At 40.8% G+C, this 6,935-nt stretch overlaps 1 pseudogene; it reads right to left on the bottom strand.

The window, feature by feature from the left end:
- Positions 1-5,105: 5,105 nt before the first annotated feature.
- Positions 5,106-5,511, bottom strand: LOC101321238 (ribosomal protein uL24-like pseudogene; annotated as a pseudogene).
- Between the last annotated feature and the right edge of the window lie 1,424 nt (positions 5,512-6,935).

Genomic DNA, 6,935 nt, shown 5'->3' with positions numbered 1-6,935 from the left:
GGAAAAAAAACCTTGGACAACTGAGCCAGGCAGAAATGTCTTATAGTTGATTCAAAATGGCATGAAAAAGGAAGAGATCAATGAAGTAGTCAGTAACTGTTAATGAATCACTATAAAAGATTACAAAAGCTCCAACATCAACTCCTCAGATTATAAAATGACAGTCACTCAATTTATCCTTGCTTTGATGCATTAAAAATCTGAGTATTACACATAAGCAAAGTCTAAAATCTCTTCAGAGCCTAGGCCAATGGAAAAAGTGCAGAGCAAAGAGAGGCTTATGACTTTGATAGGAGAACCCAAGTCCCAGAAAAACTCCAGCCAGGGACCCAAGGCCATTTACACTGGTCTGGTACCAGCAGCCTATGGGTGGTGAAAAAACTATTGGGATTGCTGGACATTGGTACCTAAACCTGCTCATGAAGGGTTTAAGGGCAATATAATTACATTTGGAGAATATGGTGATGTAAGTGTAGAAGGCTTGCAAGTGAAAGTATGGTTCAAAGTGGGGATTTATGAATACAAATTGTGCATAGTTATTGCCTCGCTCTTACAAAGAATGTGTCGTTGCAATGGATATGATGTCTGAATGGGGACCCTTCCCTTATCCGAATCATTGAGAAAGGGATGTTGTGCAAGTCTGCTCCTTCTCCCCCTTCAATTAGACATGCTAGATAGGAAAACTTTAGAATTGCCTGAGGCCACTCAAGTGGTTAATTTAAAACAATATAGGATGCCCTGGAGAGCAATTTTGGCTTTAAGTATGGATCTGTGATATGCAGTGATATCAGTGACCACAAATCCCTTGTTTCATAGTTCAGTAAATTCTCCAAGAAAAGCTGAGAGCTTGGAGGTTAACTGTACATAGTAAGAGAACTGAATAAGGAAATCGGTGATGATGGTGGAAGTTTCTACTACCTGCAGTTCTGCTGACTGGCGCTTCTGGCAAAAGTCTGTTACTGCCATCCAGCGGCAACAGCCAGGATTATTGGATGAGGACTAATGGACTGGTAAAGTAATTTGGAAAAGGGGGGCTTAGATGACTAGAAAATTAAAGGAACATTGAACTGGGGTCCTCTGTTATGGAAAACCTTACGGACCTGAAGAAGGAAGTTAAAGTGGGACATATGTTTGCACATCAAAAAGCCCCCTTCCCATTTCTAAGGTGACGAGCCAAAAAGTAAATGCCCCACTTGCACCTTGAGGGTAGACTTTTGGATACAGGAGATCAGTGGCTGGAGAGACATTCAAGCAACGCAACAATGGGCAGGAAAAAGATGTATTCACCTATCTCACTCAGAAACTTGAATGGTGATTAAAAATTGTTATTTTTGTTGACAAGAACATGAGAGACTAAAGCTAGCCATGGGCTTCATACCAAGGTGATCTGGGTCCACCCATAGCTGGCAGGTAAATTTATGATTCTGTGGTGGATTCCAATGGGTCTTCACTGGGATAGATATTCATTCTGGGTTTGGATTTGCGTATCTGGTAGCTGAAGCAAATTCCCCTAACACAGTAGAAGCTAGAACAGAAAATACAGTTTCAATTTGGACTTCTTGCTTATTTATCACCTAATCAAAGAACCAATTTTATCACAGGTACACTGCAATGTGAACTAAAAAGCATCATATACAAGGAAGTTTACCCCTAAAAAGTCATGGGTTGACTACAAATTGGAATAAGCAGATGAAACACTTGCTTACTAAATTGAGAATGATCATAGACTGAAGGGATGGCTTCCAAGATTGGATAAATGTGTGTTCAAATTTAATATGCATAGAAGTAAGGGGGGGTTGTCATTAGATAGATTGTTGAGAAACTGTGGAGAAGATGGAGAGGAGGGGGTGGGGCATAGGAACTTACATAAACTTTACTTGTAAATTTTTTTCTTTATCCTTACCTGATACTGTAGTGTCAGGACTTGGGTTTCATGTAAGAGTTTCAGGTAAAGAATCAATTGCTTAGCATGACACCATGATGGTAGCCCTAAATATCACTGTACAGTTTCCTAAGGGAATTATGGGTTGTTTTTCCCCACCTGCCTAAGCTGGATCTCTGTCTGCTTTCCTACCCAGTGAATGGGATAGTCATAAGCTTGTATTTATCCAACCCTACTCCATTTGACTGAAGTGGACAAAGGGGAAGACATTGACAAGACTCCCTCTTGCCGCCTTTATGGGTCAGTCCTCTTCTGAACCTTACGGTTGTACTGAGAGGATGGAAGGAGGATGTGGGTGAAAATCAATAGCAAATTAAAAGAAGAAATGTTTTATGATCTCAGGGGGCTTTCAAATTACAATGATGGGGCAGACATAGAACAGACATTCCCTTTCCAAAACTGAGAAATGGTAAGGAAGCAGGGGGTCATGGGTCCTCAACAAGTCTGAAAACTAGCAGAGAAAATTCCATTCGATTTTAAGGCTTGAGACTAACCCTCTTTGGTTGAATGCTTTGTCTTCTGGGGCCCTCGGTGGCAGCCCTGGGTGATGATCTGCTTCCTCTGCTCCTGGGAAGCAACCCTGCCCCTTGGAACTCATGATGTGGCCCTATATTTTGGAACTGAGAAGCCTCCCTTGGCCTTTAGCCTCCAAGTCCTAATGTCAATGACAGATCCACTGGCCTCTGAACTTCCCTTGAGGTCATTCTTCCCTTTTCTCAAAGAATAACTGATATTCACAGCCAGATAATTCTACTTGCCTGTTTCCTGCCTGTAGAATCCCAGAAGTCTGACAGCCTTCCTTTATTTCATCTCATCTCTATCTCCGTCAGTCCAAGCTGCAAGTGTTTCTGCTGAAATGGTGGATTGGACTCGCAAATCGCATGCCTAGTCTCCTTAGCAAACGGTTGTCCAGCTACACCCCTGGTGTTCTCTCCAGAACATGCTTACTCATTTTGTGCAGTGTGGATTGGCTGACAATTTCCACATCTTCGCATTCTGGTTAAAAATTCCTTCTTTGGTTTATTACTTTCCCCACTTACAATTTCTTCTTGCAGCCCAACAGAACACAATTCAGATAAGCTCTCTTCCTCTTTATGATAAGGATGACCTTTCCTCCAGTTACCCATAACATACTCTTCATTTCTATCTGACATACCCCCAGAAGCACTTTTAACATTCATATTTCTGCAATATGGTGCAGTTGCTCCATATTACATTCACACCGGCAATGTATGAGGGTTCCAATTTCTTCACATCCTTGACAACCCATTATTGTGTTACATTGTTATTTTTATTATAGTCATCTTAGTGGGCATGAAGTGTTATCTCATTTGCTGTGCACTGCCCTGATGGTTAGTGATGGTGAGAATATTTTCATGTGGTTTTTGTCCATTTGTTTATCTTCTTTGGAAAAATAACAGCTCAGATCCTTTGACTATCTTTTAATTGGGTTATTTTATCATTGAGCTGTACAATTTTTAAAATGTATTTTAGATTTCATGAGTGCAGTTGAGCTGGGAGACAGAGCACAGCTGCCAGGTGTCTGAGTAGCCATGTAAAGCAACAAGGCAAAAATGAAGGAGTTAAGCCTTTAATCACTAACCAAGATGTTATAAACAAGAGGTTAAAATCAGAGAAAGTACAGACTCCCCTGTTCCATTTTTCCCCATGGAATAATGTACCGTTTGAGAGTCACGTGGATCAGTCTGGTGCAGGGCTTGTCTCGTGGTCAAGGAAGCCCCCAACAAAAGCCTCTAGCAGTTTTGTGGACCATGATTTGGGAGGAGAAACAGGGGTAAAGCTTGTGGAAGTGCTGGGTACCGAGTTGGAGTAGTTTAAAGTGTCTTCAAGGTGTTCTCCTCCTCCCCTACATAAGGAGGTCTTAGCAGAGGTGTTTGGGAAGATCTGCCCAAGGCTAGGAATGGAGTTAGGAATGCAAAAAAAAGAGCATGACCTTGACCAGACAGAGAGGCTTGAGTCCTTGACTACAACTCTCTTCAGAAACTGCAATGCATAGCTATGCACCAAATTCGATGTGAGGAGGGAAAGCTTTCCCATATGAGGCCTGCCTGGTAAAGCCATTGTAATTGCCTCTGCTCAGATATGAAAAATCACACATAGATTTTTAATCAAGAGTTGAACTTCTTATTAGATACAAGTTCTGGTACTAGATACCAGTACAAGTATACTAATTACAGTATGTTTGGGGAAACTTTTCTCCTATTACCTACATTGTCTTTTCACCTTCTTGATGGTTTGGGAAGTGTATATTGATCTATCTTTAAGTTCACTGATTTTTTTTCCTTAGCCGTGTTCAGTCTACGGATGAGCCCATCAAAGGCATTCTGCGTTTTTGTTACAGTGTTTTTGATTTCTAGCATTTCCTCTTGATTCTTTCTTAGAGCCTCCATCTCTCTGCTTATATTACTCATTTGTTTTCACATCCTGTCCACTTTTTCCATTAGTGCCCTTTGCGTATTAATCATAGTTACTTTAAATTTCCAGTATAATTCCAACATCTCTGCCACATCTGAGTTTAGTTCTGATACTTGCTTTGATCCTTCTGTCTTTTCTTGCCTTGTAGCCTGCCTTGTTATTTTTGTTGAAAGCCTGACATTATGTGTTGGAGAATAGGAAGTGAGCTAAATAGGCCTTTAGTGTGAAGTTTGTGTTAATCTGGGTAAGAGTAGGTTGTGCTTAATGTTTACTGTAGCTGTAGGTGTCAGAGTCTCCCAGTGAATTTAGTGTCCTTGTTTTTGTTTCCCCTGTTGACTTTGTACTTTCCTAAGTATTGCTCCCCAGAGGGAGTCTGTGTCTTGGAAAACTAGCAGCTGCAATTCACTGTTATTCTGCTGGAGGGCTGTTGGTGTGGTGGTAATGTGGGGTGGGGGAGAAGAACCATTTTGTAATCATATGATTAAATTGCCTTCTTTTCGTAGGTCTATGTCCCTGTGCTCTGACCTTCACAGTTTTTTTAGGAAACATTTTCAATTTTTATCCTCAGGATTATTAATCAAAATGGCAGAAGCTTATTTACAGAGCCACAGATCAATAATAAAACAGGAGGGAAATGAAACTTACAAGAGATATCTTGAAAAATTCCAAAGGAATACACACTAGCTAAAAATCTACAGTTAAATTGTGGCTGCACAACTGGCTATAGTCAATCCTGTATTTAATCCATAAGTTCTTCTTTATATCATAGGCCTTCTCTTTTCCAACTTGTCACGATTTGGCTTTACATTCGAGAATTTTTTTTTTCTTCCAGTTTTAGCCTAGTGATAACCACCTTGCTCAGATGGACGTCCACGTGGACAATTGTACTCTTAGCTTTCTCGCACCCACTTGATGTAGATGATATATTTCTTTCTGTGCACCTGCACTGCGTTGCCAATTTGCTGACCTGTGTAGTGTTCTTGGGCCACCTGGAGCTCGTCGTCCTTGCAGAGGCGGATAGACCAGACATTGTACTTCTGCTGCATCTCCCCTGAGAGCCAGGCAGACATGGGCCAGGGGGCACTGAAGTGGTGTTTGCTGCAGTCCTAGGTCACAAAGGGATTGAACTTCATGATGACTGTCTACCTGGCACCCGCTGGGCTCAGAAGTGTGCGCTTTCACATTTTAGATCTCCTCACCTCCTTTGGTGAATCATGAAATCTAGAGGGTGATGCAAGTGAGAGAAGTGCCCTTATTGCAGGTATGACAGACTCTGATGAAGTTTGATTTTTCCCTGGAGAATAGCCCTTTGTTGTGGAGAAGACTTTAGGTATATTTCACAATTGTTACTCTTCCTCTTTTCCTGCCAGAGCCAGGAGGGGCTCTTTCTCAGAATTTCACCATGAGGACCTAGTGGGTTTCCTGGAGGTAAAGCCCAGGAAAGTGTGAGGCCCCATAAGACTCCGACCAGCAGGAGTTTCTCTCCCATAGGTTGGTCCAATTCAGTCTCCAGCAGTTTATCAAAATTACCGTTTAAGTGTTCCTACCAGTTTATGGTTCCAGTGATTTCTGCTCTTCGGGTAAACAGATCTCAGCTGTGACTCTTTGGAGTCACCTGTCTAGATTTTGGGGTGGCAGTTTTCCCAACAACCTCAGTTCTCTGGTAGGTCCAAGAAGACTTGTTGATTTTTAGTTCATTTTACTTGGCTTAGTTTTTTTCTGGTTATAAAGATGAAAGTGATGACTTCAAGCTCTTTACATGTCAGAGATGCTAGAAGACATATGTGAGCGATTAGAATGTTAACTCTTTATTCTCTGATTTTCAGAGTGGATGCATCATCCTCTTAAAAAAAAATCCCTCTCAGTTCAGATTTTTTTTTTTTTTTTTTTTGGTTGGAAATGACTGGTTGGGGTATTTCATGTCACTGCAGGCAATAGGCAATGCACTTAAGAACTTGACTCTGAAGTCGAAAGATGAGAGTTTGAATTCTGGCTCTACTTCTTTTCCAAGTACGTTACTTTGAGAAAAATATTTCACACTGTTGTTCCTTAGTTTTTTCATCTGTAAAATGAGGTTCATAATAGTAACTTTCTCTCAAAGAGAGGATTAATTGTGTTAATACATACAAAACATCGTAGAACAGTGTCCAGCACAAATTAAGGACTTAATAAATATTGACTATTAATAAATTTCTCCGAAGTTTATTTGTTCCTCTATTGGTGTGAGAGTGCGGGTGTGTTTTTAAGACAGTGTTTTCACTGTTCCTGTAGAGTTTAGAGAACAGGCTCAGATTGGCATCAGAACTGATAGAAATCAGCAAGCAACGGTCAAGCCATGAGCGTAGGCTATAGCAAAGGGTTTTCTAATTGAGACACGCCTTTGATTCTGACAACGAAGGGCAAAAGTCCAAGAGCTTTGTTTTATTTTGTTGAAATCATTGTGTTTTCGAAGAATTATCTTCACGGATAGTTTATGGATTCTGGAAAACTCCCTACAAAAACAAGACTCTTTGATCCACGAGCGTTTGTTTTTTATCTCAAAAAAAAACACAAAAAA

Source organism: Tursiops truncatus, chromosome 6 (genome assembly GCF_011762595.2).
Source record: "Tursiops truncatus isolate mTurTru1 chromosome 6, mTurTru1.mat.Y, whole genome shotgun sequence".
Lineage (NCBI taxonomy): Eukaryota > Metazoa > Chordata > Mammalia > Artiodactyla > Delphinidae > Tursiops > Tursiops truncatus.
This window is presented reverse-complemented; position numbering and strand designations above follow the sequence as displayed.